The following is a 330-nucleotide window of genomic DNA, read 5'->3' on the forward strand; positions in this document are numbered from 1 at the left end:
AAGAGAGAGAAAGAAAAAGAAAAAGCAAGCAGAAAAAGCCAATAGCCCTTAAAACCAAAAGGCAAGGGCAAATAAAAGGGATCCCAAGGCTTTGAGCATCAGTGGATAGGAGGGCCTAAAGGAATAAAATCCTGGTCTAAGCGGCTAAACCAAGCTGTCCCTAACCATGTGCTTGTGGCGTGAAGGTATCAAGTGAAAACTTGAGACTGAGCGGTTAAAGTCAAGGTCCAAAGCAAAAAAGAAGAGTGTGTTTAAGAACTCTGGACACCTCTAATTGGGGACTTTAGCAAAGCTGAGTCACAATCTAAAAGGTTCACCCAATTATGTGTC

The sequence above is a fragment of the Arachis ipaensis genome, chromosome B01 (assembly GCF_000816755.2).
Source record: "Arachis ipaensis cultivar K30076 chromosome B01, Araip1.1, whole genome shotgun sequence".
Classification (NCBI taxonomy): domain Eukaryota; kingdom Viridiplantae; phylum Streptophyta; class Magnoliopsida; order Fabales; family Fabaceae; genus Arachis; species Arachis ipaensis.